Source organism: Marmota monax, unplaced genomic scaffold (genome assembly GCF_021218885.2).
Source record: "Marmota monax isolate L192 unplaced genomic scaffold, Marmota_monax_Labrador192_F-V1.1 WCK01_AAM20220418_F8-fsc00004, whole genome shotgun sequence".
Taxonomy (NCBI): Eukaryota; Metazoa; Chordata; class Mammalia; order Rodentia; family Sciuridae; genus Marmota; species Marmota monax.
This window is the reverse complement of record NW_026692881.1, coordinates 16,338,303-16,359,264: the sequence shown is the minus strand read 5'-3', so window position 1 is coordinate 16,359,264 and position 20,962 is coordinate 16,338,303. Positions and strand designations below refer to the sequence as shown.

The 20,962-nt window shown below is 40.1% G+C and overlaps 1 protein-coding gene across 2 annotated transcripts in view; it reads left to right on the top strand.

The window, feature by feature from the left end:
* The window catches only part of Pkd2l1 (polycystin 2 like 1, transient receptor potential cation channel), a 122,754-nt gene that overhangs the window by 45,485 nt on the left and 56,307 nt on the right, over positions 1-20,962 (top strand). The gene's annotated exons all lie outside the window — the stretch shown is intronic.

The window sequence follows — 20,962 nt, the reverse complement described above, 5'->3', positions numbered from 1 at the left end:
AAATTTCTTTGAGACTGTTGAAGTCTCCCATCCTTTACCAACTGGATGACTTCCTCACATTCCACACCAAGCTGCCTCCTCCACATGGTGTTCTCCTTACCCCACTCATGCTCCAGAACTCAGAGCCTGGCAGCCCTCTGACTGTGACCCTCTCATCTGCTTAGACTGCAGCACCCATTCTGGGCATCTCTACCCCCAACCCAATTGACATGAAGACATCTATTCTATTCACTTAATGTCATTTGGATTGCAAGTGTTCATGAAGGGAAGGTAGGGATGGAGAAAGGAGAGGACAGAAGTAGAAAAAGAGGAAGGGAAGAGAAAGAGCAATATTTATTTATTTTTCATTATGAAGAATGTGAGTATAGTCAGAAATAATAATAACGCCACATTAGAAAATACTTCCTTTGAATTTGAAAATTATGAGTAAATCTGTTCACAGTGACTGACTCTTTTTCTTTTTTGGTTCTAGGGATTGAATCCAGGGGCACTTTACCACTGAGCTACATCTCTAACCCTTTTTGTTCTTATTTTAAGACAGGGTCTCACTAAGTTGCTTAGGGCTTTGCTAAATTGCTGAGGCTGGCTTTGAACCTGCTATCCTACTGTCTCAGCCCCCTGAGCTGCTGGAATTACAGGTGTGTGCCACCGTGCCCAGCACCTTATTCTTTTTCTTCATTGGAAGATAAGCTCATACTGTAATATTCTTTTAACATGGAAAATCTGAGAAAGAAGTTTGTCTAGGACCTATGACAAATGGAATGCTAAGCTAGGATGAAAAGGTCAAATCTGTGGCCATTTCTTCTTTGCCTGGTGAGCTCCTGTTTCTGGTTTAGAAATGATAGGTAGAGGCTACATCCACACAGTTATTTGAGGGTTCTACATATCTGCCGGATAAACTATTCCCCATTGATCTGCCTTGTCTCCACTCTGCTTTCTGCAAACTCTGAAATCCCTCTGATTCCCCATTGTGGGATGTAAATAAACAAACCATACTAATGGAAACAGCCCCATCAAGTCATTATTATAATGGGCATCTATTGCCTGAAAGACAATGGTCCTTAAAGAGAGTCCTTTAAACATCTCCTATTGATGATCCTTATCCAACAAGTTCAATGGACAAATCTCTTTTGAAAATCCTCCCTTGGGTCAGGTACTGCTAATGAAGTAGATAGACATGGCCCTGTTCTCAGGGAGCATACTGGCATGAATATTATGAAAACAGAAAGCACAGGGAAGGAGAGGGATGATGTGGGGAATTGGCCTGGTAAACCTTCCGGACACTTGCAGAAAACATGAAATAGCTAAGTGAAAGATTAGTGGGAGAAGAAGCAGAGGAAAGTGGAGTTCTCTAAGCAGAGGAAAGGGACATTCTCAGGTTCAAACAGTAGACTATCATGGGCATAGAGAAAATAAAAAGGGAGGGTGTCCAGATATGAGAGGGACTTAAGCAGGGTCCTAGAGAGCTACCTAGTAAGAACAGACTTCATGCCAAGCACCACAGAAATGAATAAAATGTTTTTAAGATGATGCCATGCAGATTCGCATTTTTAAAAGATCTCTATGGAAGTAGTATGGTCAATGGACCACAGGGACAAGGGCCAACCAGTGAGGAAGTGATTTTAGTGGTCTAAGTGGCAGATTCTATTGGCAGTGGGATTCAGAGAGGAGGACAAATAGAAGAGAAATTTAGAAGCTGGAGTTGATAGTATTTGGTAATTCAATATAGGAAGGAGGAAGAGTATAGGATGATACATTACCTTTTTGTTGGTAGTGCTTACAACAACTATCATGATTTGTGTAATCATTTATTCAATGTCTGCCTCCCAAAGAATTATAAGCAACCCAAGGGCAGGGACTTACTTGAAACTCCTTACCCCTTAAGTACACGCTACTACAAAGTGTGGCACATAGTGGTGTTTAAGAACATCTTAGTTAAATTATGTTTTGGGTCATGAACAGCTGAAATTATGATGGTTTCATTCATTGAGTTGGGGAGAGGGGAAGGACGAAGGAGAAGTTTGGATAGAATAAACAGTAAATTTAGGTACTGCCACATGGCAGCACCTTTGAGACATCCATGTAGAAATGTTTTGGAAGCAACAGGAAATGCAAGTCTAAAACTCAGGGTTGTGAGGTGGGCAGGCAGATGTGAGAGTCCTGAGCACAGAGAAGGCAACGCAAGCTGTGGAGCATATTGAGAAGGCTGGCTAGCGTGTGAAGAGAAGAGGCTCTCGGAGACTCACCAGGAAGTAATGATTGAGGGTTGTGCAGAGAAGCAGCCAACACAGGAGACTGAAAAGGGGTGGCCAGAATTTCTCTGGGTTGGAGAAAAACCAGGAGAAAATGAAGTCCTGACGCTTAAGAGAAGAATTGCATAAAAGAAAAGTCAACAGTTTCCTTTGCTTTTGAGGCCTCAAACAATGGAAGGTATGGATAGCCAATTTCAATACAGTGTGGGCAAAAGCCAGAGTGAATTAAAGTGGAAGGAGAGAAATGGATTTATCACCCATTAATTGATCAAATTTGCTAAACTTCATCCCATGCAGTGCTGGGATAGAATCCAGGACCCCAGGCATGCTATGCAAGAACTCTACCCCTGAACTACACCCTCCAGCCTTCAATGTCATTTTTAAAGGTTTTATTCAGAGAGAATGAAATAAGCCTTTTGAATTTTTTAAAAAGAGAAAGGGATGTCAAGCCCTTTATGAGCAGAAAACATGGAAGCTCAGGGCAAGAGAGGGGCCAAAATTGGGAGGAAATCCCAAGGTAACTCTGCTTATTACATCATTTTACCTCAGTTCAGCCTACTCCTCACCTTCAAAAAAGGCAACAGGGCTTACTCTCAGGACCTAGTCAACCAAGAAATGCCACACACAAATCCTGGTAAGGTCCTTATGCAAACAGAAAGAAGATAAAGTTCTCTTGAGATATTTCAGCACATCTGTAAGCTTCTCAACCTTTCCTCTGCAAATTTATCCAATGGAGAGAGCATAAAATGTTTTAATACAGCCAAACCTCTATCAGCTGAGAAATTTAAATGAAGAGCTCAGCTCTTTTTGGCTCAGGGATGTGATTGGTGTATGTCCCCTTAACTAATTATAGGGATGGTGGGAGAATGAAAAACTTTTTGTGTGAGACCCTTAAAACCTCAAACCCTATTTAAAAATTACAGGGTGACACTTCCTTTCCTAACTGTTGATAATGTTAAACATTAATGCACAGGGCCATTACCACCACAGGGTTATACATTCAGCCCATTGCTAAGGAGTATCTCTATGGAAAATGGAAGGATAAAGTATAAAATTTCTTCCTGCTCTCAAACTTCTAGAATTATATGATCAGGAAAAGTTGGCATGAAAAATATCTTTCCAAGTCTTTAATACCAAACAAACCCTCAAATCACCCTGAGCTTTGATGTCTCAAACTAATCTTTTGAGTGACCTTGGATCCTGACAGCCCTGCAGTCTGGAGCCTGCACACTCCACTACTTTTCCTGGCAGCCAGTTCTCAGCTCCATGCTTCCTGAAGGCCACATCTCTCTAGTCTAAGGGGATGGGAAGAGTCCTCTTTTCCCTGCATGCTCTATGTTCTACCATTTTCACCACCTTGCAATCAGCCCTGCCATCAAACTGCTGGCTCAGAAGAGGTTAAAGTTGATTTGAGTGGAATTCTGAGCTCAAGAGAGCAGACAGCCAAATTTCTACTCAGAGAGCAGCATCTCCTTGACACAAAGGCTCTTAGTGATAGTGTGTTGGTTCAGAAATAAGGCCAAATGAAGGAGAAAGAAATAATAGGAAAGCTGTCCTTTCACGCACGTGCTTTCATAACTGGAAACATGTTTTTATGTGTCTGTGTTTCTCATAAAGCTCTGCTCCCAGTGGATATTTGTGATAATGACGATTAAGGGACTTAGAGATAAGCTCAAATATACCCAAGATTCCAAAAAGATAAGTCTTCATTTCTCTTCATCTTTACCCATGTATTCTACCCAGGAAAGTTTTTTCAGGACACCATAAAATCCTTCTGTGAACACTTCCATTTATCATTATGATCTAGCAGAGGGCTCCTTAAGTCTGACCCTGAAATACATTTATTCAACAAATACTTACTGTTTCTTTTACTTTCTAACATTGCACCAAGCACTGCAGCTATGGATGTGAATTCGATAAGATCCTTGACTTCAAAGAACTTCTGTTTTAGTGAAGATTAAAGGAGAAGAAATTCAAAGGATTCTAGAGATTCAAAGCTTTTCTGGAATATTAGGGTGATTGCACATGGGTGTCCTTGCTAGCTGAGTGTCATCTTCTGATTCTGTTACCGAAGCCAAGAGTTCAATACACCTGTGAACACAGAAGACCTTGGATGATTATGCTGTTAAATTTTCAGCTGGGGCTGGGGATGTGGCTCAAGCCGTAGCGCGCTCGCCTGGCATGCATGCGGCCCGGGTTCGATCCTCAGCACCACATACAGACAAAGATGTTGTGTCCGCCAAATACTAAAAAACATAAATTAAAAAAAAAAAAAGAGTGGACTTGTTAAAAAAAAAAATTCGGCTGATCCTCAAGGAAAGGGCTTTTGCAATTGATTTTTTTTCTTGAGTTTGTTTCTGATGTATTTTTTAGTATTGAAGGATTTACCCAATAATTTAAGCATGCTCACCAATGTAGAGTCAAAGGGCACATTTGATAATAAGGGCAGACTACAGTGTAGAAAAATTTTGTGTTCCCTCTCATTCTGATGGCTTTGTTCACCCCATTTAAAGAGCCATGCACTGAATTATTCTGTAGAATTCATACTGAAAAACAACTTTATGAGTTGGGTTTTGACATTCTCTCTTTGTTGCTCCATGGCACTATTGAAAGTGTGTTTAACTGTTTATTATATGGGCTCCTAACTAAAAACAATTGGTGCTTGAAACTGAGACACCCACCCAAAGTGAGACAAAAGTTCAAGATGTTTTTTCACAACAATGATTTAACATTTATTCTTTTTCTTTCATTTTCTAATTCTACCCCTAAAGTTTAGACTATGATTTTAACCAGTAATGTCCATATCATTACTCTAAGTGGATTCCAGTAGGTTAATGAAGAGCTCTATGTAGACCATGAGCTCAAAATCAAGATATCTTGGATTTAATAAATATTCAATCTTTATTTCATTATTCCATCTAACAAACATTTATCTAAGGAACAGGGTGTTCAGGGTGTTAAGAATATATCAGTGAAGAAAAAATAAAGTTCCTGTCCCTAAGGAATTGACGTTTTAATGGAATTTATATTCATTTAACCACAAATTGTAAGTAACCAATTTGGAGAAAGAACTTCTTATGGGAAAAGGAAACAAATGGCAAGAATGTACACCATTGGAAAGTTGCAGTATTTTGTTCTTAAAGGGCCACTGATTTGCAGGTCAGGAAACATGGTGATAGTCCTAGCTATCCAAATATTCCTTGCTGTTTTTGGTTCAAATTTTCACCTCTGTTAAATAATAGTATTAAATTTAATAATCTCAAAAGGCCCTTATGGATTGAATGATGGAACAGTGCATTATTCTATGACACGTAACAGGCATTTACTTACTAAATTATATAAATGTGTATGCAACAAAAGGCATAGATCATAGACCTATTCATTCACTCATTCATTCATTTGTTTATTTTTGTGGTTTGAGGGATCAAACCACAAACCTCACCCATACAGGCAAGAACTCTACCACTGAAATACACCACCAGTCAGGTTTTTGTTTCTGCTTTTTTTTTTTTTAAGAAATGTGTATGAGTCATGCTAATATCCTATATATTCTGTAACTACAGTGTAGTATAGAATTACTTATTATGTTCAGAGTAATTTTCTGAGGTATAACAAGGTATGAATCAGTAAAAGAAGATTTAATTAGGTATAAATATCAGAAGTGTGTGTGTGTGTGAGAGAGAGAGAGAGAGAAAGAGAGGGAGAGAGAGAGAAAGAGAGGGAGAGAGACAGAAACCTTGCCAGGTAGAAATTAATCCAAAGCTATATAATTGGAACAACTCTAGAGTAACCCTGTTCCACCAATACATGTTATCAGGTAGAAATAGCACCAGACAAGAGGTCCAATTTATTTAATGTCTGGCTCATGTGTACCATATAAAAAAGAACTCTTTCTAAAACATGTCTGAAATTCTGGGTACCATCTCAGAAATACATGTGCTTATAAATTCACTAGTATCTTGGGGTTCCCCATAATTTCACCCTGACAAAGACAGCCCTATAGAGGTTGGCTTTAACCTCAGCACATCTTCTGCATTTAGTCTTTTTAGATTGATTCTAGTTTATAACGTGGAGGTTTCTGATTTCTGATCTGGCACTGATGCTCCACTCCAGGCCTTCTCCAGATGCTGTCTACTAGGATCTTCCCAGCATCAGGGGAAGGAATGTCTGCATGCAAGAACCACGGACGTGCTCCCCTGTGTAGGACATGCTCCTTCCTGCAGCCCCAGAGATCTATCTGGACTCCAGCCTGTGCTTTTCGTAGAGCTGTAGAGTTTCTCTCCACCATGTGGCGCTGCTGTGCGAAGTACCACGGTCCAGCTTGCTTAGCCTGGGAAAAACTTCCTGACAGCAAGAATGAGAAGGGATGGGTGAGGACGCCAGGAAAGTAGAAGAGGGAAATGTTAAGGAAGATAGTTAGCAGGCTTTCTGCCAGATGGGGCTTCCCCATCACCCCGCTGATCCATTTCAATTAGGAAAGTTACTCCTAGTAATCCACTCTGGGATGCTTTGATCCAATAGTCCCAAACCTGGCTGACCAATAGAATCACCTGGGAGAATTTTCAAAGATACAGAATCCCAGATTTTATCCTAAGAAACTGATCAATAAATTTGGGGTGGGGGGAAACTCTCCCTTACAAAAACCTTTTAAGAAGATCATCGATGTATCATTGTACAAAAAGTGGAAGGGAAGAAGCTATTTTAAGGACTCTGAATGCAGCTTTATTTCTCAGTTTAGTAATAACAAACTTACAAGAATTGACTGTTCCAGTGATTCTCTAGGAAATAGGTGCACAGTTTGTTAAGTAAGCTGTTCATCTCCTTTAGGAAACTGCCTGCTGAATGGACTCTATTCAGTGTTTTTTGCAGCCCAATTTGTGCAAAGGCTAAGACCCAACAGATCCAGGTTCCCTAGAATAGAACCCACTGGCTCCCTTCTGTGTGCCAAGCATCCTAGCAAGGGAACCTGGGATCTGTCTTCAGCAACATTCACACCTGGGTTTGAACCCTAACTCAACCACTTATTCACCTGGGACAATAAAACATTCCCTAATCTTTCTGAATCCACTAGGAGAGAAGCACACCTGCCTCTGGAGGCTGTTGTAAGACTCAAATGACATCCTGTGACATCCTGAGCATCCTGGTTGGCACAGAGTAGTCAACAAGTGCCAGTTCAGAATAGTAGTGAGGATGGCCTTTCACTCTTTCTGCTGCCTTGGTCTCTACAACTTTCTTTCTGGTCTTGGTGATCTGACCCTCTGAGCACATGTTCTTTCTGGGTCCTAATGCCCTACTTTCAAGACAGATGCTTGGCCTTGCCTCCAATAAACTGTACAGAAAGGAAAGCAAAGAAAGTGTCCTTCCTCCCCAGAATCAAGGCAGGTGCAGAACATAAACATCTTTTTCCATCCTTCCTTCTTCTTCCTTGCCCGTTGCTCTGTCAAAATGATATCCTGGACCTGACCTCAGCAGGAGCTGTCAAATGTGGGTGGGCAACAACACTCATGTTAAAATGGGAGCAGATGAAAGTGCTTCCTAGATGGTCCTGTGAGAGTCTGATTAAGTTCAGTTAGTGTGGAGCCCGGGCATCTCCAATCTAACATCTCCCTAGGTCACACTAGCAGAAATACAGCCTATAAAATTGCCTAGTCCCAGGGTATGCACGCTCAGGCTTCCAGGGCCCAAGCAGACAATGCACAGATGTGAAGGGACAGGGTGTAGGGGAAAAGGAACTGAACTTTCCAAATAGAGCTGGGAGAAATCTGCCTGTATATTTTCTTTACCTGTTTGAAACCTAATTTAAATGCATTTTGAAACAATTGTCTATGCAAATAAAATTTGTTTCTGAGCCCAGAGAGAGAAAGGGGCTTGCTCAGTATGACTTGCTATGGTGGAGCAGAGCCCAGAGCCTCCCATTGAGTCCCTGGTTGCCCTGCCCCTTTCCAGTTTCCTAATGGAGCCCAACAGCCTCCTTCATTGGCCCAAGACTAAACCCCATACCTGGCTAGGGAAAAGCAAAAGCATCATGGAAAAATCCCACACCATAGGATTTCTTTACCTCAACTACTCCCTGAACAGGATTTTCGTAAAGCAAAGCATCCTGGAGATCCAAGCCTAAGTCTTCTTTCCATGTCCAAAGAGCCAAAGTCTTTCAGACTGAAGCCAATACCTTCGAGTGCTTGTGAAGAACCTGCACACTGGGTAAAGTTTTATTTCAAAGCAATTGGAAGCACTTTGTATCCTTCCTGAGAGAAATATCCACCTAGTAACTGATCAATAATTGAAACTATCAGATTATATTAGTCCTTAGAGATATCCCAGTACCTCTGTTGTTACTGGTAAGTGCAAAAACAAAATTGCAATAAAAATGTAGATAATAAAGTGATAGAAAAATGCATATGTAATAAAAGGATAGAAAAATTCTTGGAAAAATGTATACCTGACTCTAACAGTAAATACCTCTTGAGAATGGGAATGGGGAGAGGAGAGGATTCCATTCTTATTTTACAGTCCTTTAGGCTTTCTTTTTCTGTTCATATCAATAACATTCCCACTGTTTCACATTTGAAATATACCTAGAGTTTGAGAACATCTCAAAAAAAAGTATCTACTATGGAAAGACCCTTCTATGGTTCATTTTTTTTCAATCTTTATTGTAAGCCCTTGTTATTAATGATAATCATTTTTTAAAAGAGAGAGAGAGAGAGAGAGAGAGAGAGAGAGAGAGAGAGAGAGAGTGTGTGTGTTTTATTTATTTATTTATTTTAGTTTTCGGCGGGCACAACATCTTTGTTTGTAGGTGGTGCTGAGGATCGAACCGGTCTGCATCCATGCCAGGCAAGCGCGCTACCACTTGAGCCACATCCCCAGCTCCGATAATCATTTTTTAAATGCTTTTTAGGTTAAAGTTTTTCAGCCCAAGAAAGTCAGATCAGAAGGGGGTCGTGCCAGGTTTCTGTTCTCGTGACTAAAAGGCTCAGGGGTCACTCCAGTTAAACTGGGCTAACTGGGCTGCACAAAATAACCACACAAGAGACACAAATACCTTTTTCTTTGGGGTCACTATGACTGCTCCTCTGACCTTAAGGGTCCACAGAAAGAGAGAGAGCAAGAGCAGGCGCTGACCCCTTTTATTGAGGAGAAGTTATTTAAATGAGGCAAGGGGGCAGGTTTCAGGGGGCTGAGTCTATCTTCATGATGTCCACTATCAGCAGGTTGATTGACACCTGGGTAGGCCACACCCAAGGGCACAGTAAAAGAAGGGGACACACACAAGGCACTTCCATGGAAGATCTATCCTAAACAGGGCAAGGGGTTATGTTACAAAGGAACAGGTGAGCATAGCTTCACCCATGGGACTGTAGCAAGACACACACATGCACAAAACACCGACCCTCGCACCCAAGAAGGGTGCCACATTTCTGCAACTGAGAGCCTCAACACCCAGCCGGGGAGTGTAACTCAGTCATGTGTAAGGTTGGGCTCCCACAGGGTCGGTTACATTCACCATTGTCTGACAAGTCCAAATTCGATTTTTGAAGAGGTTATATTCCCAACTTTATTATCCTCTGGTAGTAGCACATGAAGAGGTGATGTTCCAGTATCCCCGTACGACCTCCCAATTAAGCTCCACCTATACTTTCTATACCATTTTCAGGTGTATGTCTTTCTCTTAGTCTAAATCTTTCAAACATTACCACACTTCAAAATAGGAAGATGAAGAAAAGGAAAAGAAATTTCTTATTCTATGTCTAAGAGATACAGAGCCAGTAATTAGAATGAATCTTGGAGAAACTTGTACAAATGCAATTGCTCTTAGGGAGAAAGGTAAAGAATACAAATTAGTAAAAGGAGGTAAGTTGTTCAAATACAGTTTGAGTTTATTTCTGCTTGAGCAGTGCTGGTTGGTAAAGGCAATAGAAATAGATGGTTGGAACAGTTTGAGAAAATTTTTAATATCCACTTAGATTCAGTTCCATTAGGTAGTAAAAATGGTACTCAAGTGCCAAACTCTTTTGATTTGGCTACTTTTAACTATTATACAGCTAATTGTTTAGAAGAATAAATTCTTAGGGTTTCCATGTCCACTGTTACTGCATCCAGCAGTACAAGGGAGTACATGCATATTTTCAAAAATCTAGACTACAGGGATCAAAGTAACTAGATCAGGAAATAAAATAAAAAATTCTATGCCTCTATAGTGACTGCAGAAAAAGTTCCTGTGCTGCTAGGCTTCTGGGAACAGTGGCTGGGTCATTTCCTAAGCAGCTTTCACTTAGAGACCAAGGAGAGGGGGTAAGTCCGCCTACTCCCTGTTAGAGTCCTCATTTAAATGCTAAGTGCTGAAGTGCTTTTCTGTAGCTCAGCCTTTCTCAGCAGATCTTGCTACAATACATAAAGGAAGGAAATTAGGACAAGGAAAGACAGCCTATGACCCTATAAAATACCTGGAATACAGATGACGAGTCCCTTTCAGGGCAAAAAAAAAAAAAAAAAAAAAACATCCCTTGAAAACTTGTGATTTGCTTGGGAAGGAATCTGCCTGAGATTTCTTTGCCTTGGAGATTTGCAGTACAGATTTGTCCTGGGGCTATTCCTTTGCCTATGTTAATAATTTTTTGGCAAGAGGATGAGTTTGAGATAATGTGTGATTTAATATCCATTCAACATAAGGACTGAAATGGACATTTTTTTTTTGTTTATTTCAACCCTTGGTTTATAGGTTTTTTTTTTAACTGAAGCACACTGCAATATTATATAAAAAATTCACATTTATAAATATACTTTTCAGATTATTTACAGGACTGAATTCCCTTTGAAGAAGGAGATGGAAATAGATATGGGAACATGACCCAAAACTGCCCCTTCCTGAGTTTTCCCTTTGTGCTCATCTTGGAAACTCTTCCCTTGGCCCCAGTCTCCACTATAACCCTTTCTCCTTCCTCTCTTCCCTTCCAAGGACGCAGCCCTCCAAGGGCCACACTAGCTGCTTTCACTTCAGGACCCTCCACTCTGAAATCTGGCTTCCCTCCTGGCCTCCTGAAGGAGGTCTCTGCTGATACTGGCTTTGTCTGTCCTGACACATTTCTAAGTAGGAAAAAAACAGTCCTTGAAATACTTCTCTTCCCAGCAAGATATCAGGGGCCTGTGCCTTCTACTTTCTACTCCCTGCCTGCATCTACATCAAGGTCACTTTCAATCTATGCTTTACAGTGGATACGAATCAGATATCTGGGGCTAGGGTTGTAGCTCTGTGGTGGAGTGCTTGCCTAGCACATGTGAGGCACTGGGTTCAATCCTCAGCACCGCATAAAAATAAATAAATAAAATGAAGGTATTGTGTCCATCTATAACTAAAAATATCTGTGTTAAAAATAAAAAAACTCAGTCATCCCATGCATTCTTGGGGAAAAAAGTTTGCCTTTTAAACTTAACTCCTCATTGTAGAATAGATCATTCCTAGCTTAAATACCCTTTCTCATTATATATAGGAAAGGATCTGATTCCATAGTTATTAGTGAGACCTGCAGCCTGTGTCCTTGTGTGCATGTACACATACCTGTGTGCCCCTGCATGCGTACTCATGAGTGTCATGGGTGATAGAGTCACAAGGGGCCTTGCTCAGAGAAGCTGGCTTAGGTTCTCCCCAGTCCCAGGGACATTGCAGTTTCTATAGAGTGAAAACCTGCTCCTGGAGATTCATTCTGAGAGAAAGTTGCCCCAGGAGACCTTTTAACTGGACCCCCAGGCAGCTTCCCTGCTCTGGATCCTCCCTGGACTTCTCTGTCCCTTCTTTCCTAAAGTCCCCCTGTGCTGGTCTCCAGGTGAGACCTGCAGGCCAAGCTCACTTCCCACTCATCTCCTCTGTCCTGGACCACCATAAACTTACAGAAACCCTATGGTGGCTCCTGAAGGAGGCAATTGGAGCCTGATGATCCTCAAACTTTTTGTTGAACTTTGAGAGATGTGATTAATGAAGCAAAAAATGTCACTCAAAGACTTGTGGGGAAAGTGCAGAGAGGCAAAATCAGCACCCTAGGATGAAAGTCCCAGATGTTGAGCAGGAAACATTGAATTCTGAGATTCATTCTCAAAACTTTTGCTGTGTAAAAACATGAGTGGGATAGAGAGAAGGGGATCCTACCTATAGTCTAAGCTGCAACGACCACTGCATTCAAACACATCTGGGCACATAAAGCCAACATGGGAGGTTGGTCCCCAGGGAGTGTGCTACGTGAGACTGAGTTGCCTCCTGGAAAGGAGCATGCATAGCAAGGGAAGAGGGACCCCAGCACCCAAACATGGTAACAGAGCTGTAGTTGTGCAAAGGGATAAGTGTGAACAGGAGTATGGTGGTGGGTGCTCCTTGTCCAGTTTCCATCTGTGTCATGGTGAAGTATGTGTGTGTCCTCACCATAGGTGCCAACCTGCTGACTGCAAGGTGATGTGGCAGCACTGGCTTCAATCCTCAGCACTGCATAAAACTAAATAAAATATCTGGGTTTTGATAGTTTGGAAAAAACTGCCCCAAATAGGGAGAAATGGTTGAAACTAATTGGTTAGCTATAATCAATTTCCCCGTCTACAATTCAATCTTTTATCAGATGCCCCTGATAAAAACCTTGTGGCTAGATTAGCTAGGAAGTGTCACCACATGAGAGGATCCCTGGAACAGAGAATCCATGAGAAGTACTTCCACATGGCTCTCCTGTGGAGACCAACCACAGCCTTAGCCTGTAACAGCTGGGTCCTCCAATGGTCCTTCAACAATTGGAAAATTATTTAATGATGGTGAGCATAGCAAAGACTGAGATGCACATTAGGAGGAAGGGAAAGAGCTTCCTTGTAGGTGCTAAAGTGGGGAGCTGTGGCTGAAAGTGGTAAGGATAAGGACAAGAGGATGGAGATTTATCTCTTAGCTGCCTGGATGGGAACAAGTTACAGCAAAGCTGCTTACAGTGAAACATGTTTTTGAGCAATCAGCACCAATGATGGAGAGAGAGGAAGAGATCTGACTGCTCTTCCAAATTCTTACTGGTGATAAATTTTGGACAAGGATGAAGTGACATGAGGAATTTGCAAGGGAAGAAAATTACCCAAAGAGTGAGTTTAAGATTCACTTCAGGATTGGTGACAAGAATGCAGAGGTGTTCTAGGGATGTAAAAGAACAGCTGCTGCCTAAGGCCTCTGTGAGTGGAGGCAGTGAGTAGAGGGGCTAGAGGACAGATAGCCCCTGGACACATTCACATCCTTGTGGCAAAACACATATTACATCCCTCCAAATTTTATTCTGGTGTGAGAAAGATGGCCATAAACAGGCCAGCTGTCACTGCTAGGAAAACACTCTTTCCTACAAAGGAGAACTGCAGAGGAGAGAGATCCAGGATTTGGATGCTCAGAGAAGTCAGAGGCCAGCTCTCCAGGGCAGTGGCCAGCAACAGCTGGGAGAGTCACCAAACCAGCAGGTGCTCCTTCTAGATGGGAAGGAAGAGAATGCACACCCTGTAGCTGCTGTTGCAGTGGGAGCAGCATTTTCCAGAAGACTGAAGAAGTAGCTTGAGTCTCCCAGGTCTGCAAATGATTCCTTCCATATTAGCTGCTTTTGGCCTCTCTCTGGCCCCATGCTTCCCAAGCGGAGTCCGCAGATCAACTACAAGGCAGTCTTCTCAGGAATTTGTCTCACAGATTCCTGCCACCCACTTCCCCTCCTCTTCATCATCATTACTGTACAGGAGTCTCTGGGGCTGGGCTAGGAACTTTCATGGTGAATAATCTCCTCCTTCAGAATCTAGAATGCAGCACAACTTTTCATATCTCTAGTTGTATATAAAGTATGTTGACACCAATTCGTGTCTTCATACGTGTACTTTGGATAATGATGTCCATCACATTCCACCATCCTTGCTAATTCCCTGCCCCCTCTCTTTCCCTCTCATCCCTCCGCCCCATCTAGAATTCATCTATGCCTCCCATGCTCCTCCTCCCTACCCGACTATGAGTCAGCCTCCTTATATCAGAAAAAAACATTCGGCATTTGGTTTTTTGGGATTGGCTGACTTGACTTAGCAGTATCTTCTCCAAAGCCATCCATTTACCTGCAAATGCCATGATTTTTTAAATTTAATTGATTTTATTTTTTAAATACACAACAGCAGAATGCATTACAATTCTTATTATGCATATAGAGCACAATTTTTCATATCTTTGTATATAAAGTGTGTTCACACCAATTCATGTCTTTACACATGTACTTTGTTTTTTTTTTTGCATTACAATTCTAATTACACATATGTACCACAATTTTTCATATCTTGGTTTGTATATAAAGTAGGTTGACATCCAATTCATGTCTTCATACATGTACTTTGGATAATGATGTCCATCACATTCCACCATCCTTGCTAATCCCCTGCCTCCTCCCTTCCCCTCCCACCCCCCTTCCCTATTTATAATTCATCTATTCCTCCCATGCTCCCCCTCCCTACCCCACTATGAGTCAGCCTCCTTATATCAGGGAAAACATTCGGCATTTGATTTTTTTGGGATTGGCTAACTTCATTTAGCATTATCTTCTCTAATGCCATCCATTTACCTGCAAATGCCATGATTTTATTCTCTTTTATTGCTGAGTAAAATTCCATTGTGTATATATACCACATTTTTTAAATTCATTCATCCACTGAAGGGCATCTAGTTTGGCTCCACAGTTTAGCTATTGTGAATTGTGCTGCTATAAACGTTGATGTGGCTGTGTCCCCCTGTAGTATGCTGTTTTTAAGTCCTTTGGGTATAGTCCGAGGAGAGGGATACTGGGTCAAATGGTGGTTCCATTCCCAGATTTCTAAGGAATCTCCACACTGCTTTCCATATTGGCTGCATCAATTTGCAGTCCCACCAGCAATGTATGAGTGCACCTTTTACCCCATGTCCTCACCAACACTTATTGTTGTTTGTCTTCATACTAGCTGCCATTCTGACTGGAGTGAGATGATATCTTAGAGTAGTTTTGATTTGCATTTCTCTAATTGCTAGATATGATGAACATTTTCCCATATATTTTTTGATTGATTGTATATCCTCTTCTGAAAAGTGTCTGTTCAGTTCCTTGGCCCATTTATTGATTTGGCTATTTATTTATTTATTGGTGTTTAGCTTTAAGAAAACTCAAATTACTAACATGTGATGAAAAAGGAAATATCACAACAGACATTACAGAAACACAGGCAATAATTAGAAATTATTTTGAAAACTTGTACTCCAATAAAATAGAAAATATCAAAGACATTGAAAAATTTCTAGAGTCATACGATTTGCTGAAATTAAATCAAGATGATATACACAATTTAAACAGATTGATTTCAAATGATGAAATAGAAGATGCCATCAGAAGCCCACCAACCAAGAAAAGCCCAGGACCAGATGGATACACAGCCAAATTCTACAAAACCTTTAAAGAAGAACTAATACCAATACTCTTCAATTTATCTCAGGAAACAGAAAAAGAAAGAGCACTTCCAAACTCATCTATGAGGCCAATATCACCCTGATTCCAAAACCAGGCAAAGACACATCAAAGAAAGAAAACTTCAGACCAATATCTCTAGTGAACATAGATGCAAAAATTCTCAATAAAATTCTGGCAAATTGACTACAAAAACATATCAAAAAGATAGTGCACCATGATCAAGTGGGATTCATCCCAGGGATGCAAGGTTGGTTCAACATACAGAAATCAATAAATGTAATTCATCACATCAATAGACCTAAAGATAAGAACCATATGATCATCTCAATAGATGCAGAAAAAGCATTTGACAAAATACAGCACCACTTCATGTTCAAAACACTAGAAAAACTAGGGATAACAGGAACATATCTCGACATTGTAAAAGCTATCTATTATGCTAAGCCCCAGGCCAACATTATTCTAAATGGAAAAAAAATTAAAAGCATTCCCTCTAAAAAGTAGAACAAGACAGAGATGCCTTCTTTCACCACTTCTATTTAACATAGTTCTTGAAACACTGGCCAGAGCAATTAGACAGATGCAAGAAATTAAAGGGATACAGATAGGAAAAAACTCAAATTAGCACTATTTGCTGACAATATGACTCTATACCTAGAAGACCCAAAAAAATTCCACCAGAAAACTTCTAGAACTAGTAAATGAATTCAGCAAAGTAGCAGGATACAAAATCAACATCCATAAATCAAAGGCATTTCTGTGTACCAATGACAAATCCTCTGAAAGGGAAATGAGGAAAACTACCCCATTTACAATAGCCTCAAAATAAATAAATAAATAAATAAATAAAATACTTGGGAATCAACCTAACAAAAGAGGTGAAAAACCTCTAAAATGAAAAGTACAGAATGCCAAAGAAAGAAATTAAAGAAGACCTTAGAAGATGGAAAGATCTCCTTGTTCTTGGATAGGCAGAATTAATATTGTCAAAATGACCATACTACCAAAAGCATTATACAGATTTAATGCAATTCCCATCAAAATCGCAATGACATTGCTCATAGAAATAGAAAAAGCAATCATGAAATTCATCTGGAAAAATAAGAGACCCAGAATAGCTAAAGCAATCCTTAGCAAGAAGAGTGAAGCAGGTGGTATCGCTATACCAGAACTTAAACTATACTACAGAGCAATAGTAACAAAACAATATTGGCACCAAAATAGACTGGTAGGCCTATGGTACAGAATAGAGGACACACAGACTAACCCACATAATTACAATTATCTTATATTAGACAAAGGCGCAAAAAACACACATTGGAGAAAAGATAGCCTCTTCAACAAATGGTGCTGGGAAAACTGGAATTCCACACTCAACAAACTGAAATTAAACTCCTATCTCTCACCATGCACAAAACTCAAGTCAAAGTGGATCAAGGACCTAGGAATTAAACCAGACACACTGTGTCTAATAGAAGAAAAAGTAGGCCCAAATCTCCATCATATTGGATTAGGTCCCTACTTCCTTATAAGATTCCTATAACACAAGAATTAAAATCATGAGTTTATAAATGGGATGGATTCAAACTAAAAGCTTCTTCTCAGCAAAAGAAACAATCAGTGAAGCGAATAGAGAACTTATAACTTGGAAGCAATTTTTTACCCAGTAATATTTTTTGAAAAAAATTTTTCTCATTAAATTGTCTAGATGCCCTTTTATAAATTGAGTGATCTGACATTCAGTGCAGCCCAAAATCCCACACCTGTTCTCCCTACCTCTAGCCCCTGTTCATTACTTCCTAACAGGGCTGGAGGGTGGGAGAAGGAAGGAAAGAAGGAAGAGAAAGAACATAAAACATTAATTTACCTTGTATGTATGGAGTGTATTTCTACACCATCTGTTACATTCCACTGATTTACGTATCTGTCTTTCTGCCAATACCACTTTTATCATGGACCCTTCATTGTCTTTTGAAAGCAAGAAGTGTGCATCTTCCAACTTTATGCTTCTTTTGTAAAACCATTTTATTCAATACGTATTCTAGATCTCTTTAATTTCTTATGAATATTGGGATCACCCTGCCAATTTCCTATATACAAAGAGATGAAATTTGATGTGGATTGTTTTGAATCTATAAATCAGTTCAAGGAGTATTACCATCTTAATACTGAATTTTCTAATTCGTGAACATAATGAACATGTGATTTCTTTCCATATCTTTAGGTCTCCTTTAATTTTTCAGTAGCTTTTTATAATTTTCAATTTATCATTCTCATGCACTTTTGTTAATTTTACTTATATTTAATTAATTAACTAAGTAGTTAAAATATTTATGCTTTGGTTCTGGAGATTGACTCCAGGGCCTAACCCATGCGAACTATGCATTCTACCACTGAGATTTTGAAACAGGGTGTCACTAAGTTGCTCAGGGACTCTAAGTTGTTGAGGCTGGCTTTGAACTTGCAATTCTCCTGCTTCAGCCTCTTGAGCCACTGGCTGTTGTGTCTTGAGAGGACATCTCACTGTTTCCCAAGTTGATCTCAAACTCCTGGGTTCAAGTCATCCTCCTGCCATAAACACCTGAGTAACTGGGACTACAGACACACATTACCTATGCCTGGCTCTTCTTCCTTCTTGAAACATTTACAGACAGGAGTAAAAAAAAAAAAACAGTCCCAGGATGAGATAACAGATATCAAAATATAATTTTTTTGGAAAAAGGATTAAGATATGTTTAATCCAAGGGAGGACAAGCAGATGTGGAATTAGAAGGAAATAAAAAAAAAAGCCCAGTGATATTTATATTGGACACCAGATCCTGTAGAAGGGAGGTAGAGAATTAGTAAGAAGAGTGCAATTGTAGAACAACTGAAAAAGAATATGCTGACCAGATCATTTGAACAAAATAAAGAGGGAAAGGGATCACAGTAGAAAACCAGATATTAATTGATGACATAAATGCCACCATCAACTTACGTTAAGGTCTGCAAAGCTGTGTGAAGTATTACTTTCCCAGGCAGAGCTTCTGCTGCTGCTCTAGGCACCTCCTAGAGTCTCTGTTTTGGGTCCATGTGACCATGTGACACATGGATATCTGGTATTTCCCCAGGCTAAGGTGCCAACTGTTGGTGAAAGTTTGATTTAATAGGAGTGGATACCTCCATTCCTGATGCCTAGTGTTTAAATAAAGTTATACTTAGGAAGGGCAGGGAAGGTTACTGGGTTATTTAACAACCTGGTCATTTCTACATATCTTTTATTTCAAAAGATGCTGGACATGGATAGGCTATTGGGCCATAAATAAAGGTCTTAAGAGACAATCACAAGCAAAAAGCTCCCAGACACAGTGCAATCAGATTCATTTCACTTTTATTAGCAACAAACATCATGTCAGATCATTACAACTAGCTTCAGAGTTGATATTAAAGAATATTATTCCAAAGTCATTATTAGGTTACAGATGACTACTACTTCATATAAGAAAGAAAAAATCCCACCAAAAGAGAAATAGATATCCTGTATATATATATATATGTTCATAGCAATGATTATATGTTATCAAATTTTATCCTTGTAGTTGCCCACAAGTGATAGAATTCATTCACTTCACCTCTCAAGAGAACCATGTAAACTAATGATATTATCTGGGATATATTAACATGTCAAGTTCATGGAAGACACTGCTTTTATACAAATACAGCGGACGTATTTCTCTGTTGAGGATCCCAAAATGCTTTATAAAAAATATTAGTCATGTCTCAGAATTGCCCTTGACATTGGCCAGAATATTACCCCATCTTAATTAAAGAAAAACTGAGGTTTTTACCACTAGAGTAACATTGGTCTCTTTCCTTTCTTTATTTTTTACATTTGCCATTCCAAATACAATTGTAATAGGGATACTAGCCAGCCAAGAAGGAAAAAACTTCTACTTTAAAAGATATAAACATCTTCTAATATAAAAAACTAATAAATCAAATACATTTAAATTATTTCTATCTTCCATCAAATATAGGCATTTAAGAAAAATAGTCCTAAGGCAAATATCCAGAATGAAACCTACAGTGAAATCAATGTGCTGATAATTCTCCTTTATCCTGGGCAGATCTGTAGGCTCTCACATGTAAAGGAACTTCACAGAGAGAGTGAGTGGAGGCTCACATGCAACACACATGAGAGGAGACATTAGGTACCCCAAAAAAGTAGTTAGCAGTACACAAGGCAAGGACTGTTAGAAATTCACTTTTGATCAGATCAGAGTTTCTCATTAATGTGTCACTTGAATTGATCTTTAGAATCTTGAAAATAGAGTTTTTACTGAGCCAACATGCCCCTCCCTACACACCACATTCACACGGTCCCCACTTGTGTAAGGACATGGCATGATCAGATCCATGGAACAGTACTAGAAGAGAAAGATGAGTTTATTATTCACATATTATAAAGAAGATATCTAAAGACTTATAGAATTTTAAAACTACATAAGAGATATTCCCAGGGATAGACACATAGGTCAGTAGATCCAATTTATTGTGATATTCCAAGAGGTTCTTTCAAATAAATCAAGAGCTCACAGACAAAGCTGCCTTAGTGCAGGCTGGTGCTTGTAGCCTCTCTACAATTGATACAGGAAGGAAGGACCTGCTCTCCCACTACTGGACCTCAACAGTAAATACAGCATTTCATATTGCACACTCCAAATATAAAAGAGAGGAGCCAGGCTTCTGCATTGATGACAGAAGCACAGGGTAGGTGAGGTTCATAGTCGACAAACACTAATGTTCCATGTTTTTCCAGATTTCTTCCACCCTATTATCTGCCTTAGGCTATGTGGCAGGGGTTGTCAGTTTACTAAACACATTATTTTCAGCAAAGTTCCCGGCATGTCTTAGCCCAAGCTTTCCAGCAGACCCTGGCTCCAGGTAGGGGCCTCCTTTAAATGTGAGGCACTTAGGAACTTGTCCTTATTTCTTGTGTTCCCCCGGTGGACTAGGTTTCCTCCTCCTCCTCCCCAAAGCATTGTACTGTCAGCTGTAAAGTGCTGATCAGCCCAAGCCACTCTGTTGAACACTCAGGGGGCACTCTCTGTTCTAACCCATATCGAGGGGACTAACAACAAACTCCTGCTCAGTGGCTGGCTCACTGGCAAAAAAAGTGAGCATTGAGATCAGCTGTGACTCATGAGACAGAGCCTCTCTGAGCCAACCAGTCTTCTAGAAGAGTTTTTCAGACTTGTATGGGGT